The sequence below is a fragment of the Chinchilla lanigera genome, unplaced genomic scaffold, assembly GCF_000276665.1.
Source record: "Chinchilla lanigera isolate Chin_1 unplaced genomic scaffold, ChiLan1.0 scaffold00112, whole genome shotgun sequence".
NCBI lineage: Eukaryota > Metazoa > Chordata > Mammalia > Rodentia > Chinchillidae > Chinchilla > Chinchilla lanigera.
In genome coordinates this window covers 5,068,875-5,070,049 of record NW_004955513.1, presented here as the reverse complement: position 1 = coordinate 5,070,049, position 1,175 = coordinate 5,068,875, and positions in this window count along the sequence as shown.

Genomic DNA, 1,175 nt, shown 5'->3' with positions numbered 1-1,175 from the left:
GCGAAGGCTGTTCACAGGGTGGGGCGAGTGTCGTTGCCTGACCTCCCTCCGTGCAGCTGTGTTGGAACGCAGGCTTGCCCAGTCCCCTGGGTGGACACAGCTCTTCCAGCGTCCTTCCTGCCTGGGCCGGACCCGAGCAGTGTGGGGCTCCCTCGCTGGGGGTACGAGGTTGTTCCTGAGTCCCTGAGCCTCCTTCAGCCCGAAGAGCCCCCACAAACTGCTGCCCCAGATCCGCGTCAGTGACCCAGGCGGGATGGAGGCTGCTTCAGCCGGGCTAGAAGAGGGTGGGCTCCGCGAGGTGTGAGGAAGGCCGGCCTTCAGGAGAGGTATGGGCCGGAGGTGACCCCCGCAGAGGCCCAGCTGCCAAGGGCACCTCGACACCTTGCCCTGCTCCCCTGGGCGCTGAGTTGGCATCCTGCGCTTGTTTTCTCCAGGGCGGGAAGGCGGAGTCCTGATGACTTCCTTCCCTTGCTGGGAATGCGCTCAGGCTCTCGTGTGGTCACTGCCCTGTGTGTGGGGGCTTGTTCTGCTCCACCCCACCCCCACATCCCCTTCTGCAGGAGCGCTTTGGAGTCTGAGACCCGCAGGCCGAGAGGAAGCGCCGGGCTGGAGCCTCAGTCTGGTTCTCTCGGCCAAGCTGGGGGAGGTTCTAGGTGGGAGGGGGCTATGCGCCCAGGGGACGGCAGATGAGGGGCAAGACAGGGATTCTAGGTGCCGGTGTCATGGGACCCTAGGGAGCTGAAGTCGCCACCTGGGACTGTGACCACCTTGGACAGCTCCCAGATGGTTTGAGCAGCAGCTCCAGGTCACTCTTGCCCCCTGGTGGACTCGCTGAGGATCCGACCGAGAGGCGCCGGGAGCGATCTCGTTCTGCGCCCTTGTTTGCGTTCACCGTTGTCTCTGCGCGCCCCGCATGCGCATCTCCGCGCACCTGCTCGCCCCTTGTTTATCTATGGGCGCCAGTGTTCCCGAGCCCCAGCAGAGACTCCGCTCCAGCGGGATGGGGGCGAGGGTCTGGCAAGCCGACCCGGAGGAGGAGGGGAGGGGCGCGTCCTGGGGGCCCTCCCCAGGCCAATCCCAAACCAGATTCTCTGGGAGCAAGGCTGCAGAAGCCGGAGGCACAGAGGTTCGGGGCCAGGGGAGAGGCGGCGGCGGCGGCGCTCCGGAGGGGAGGG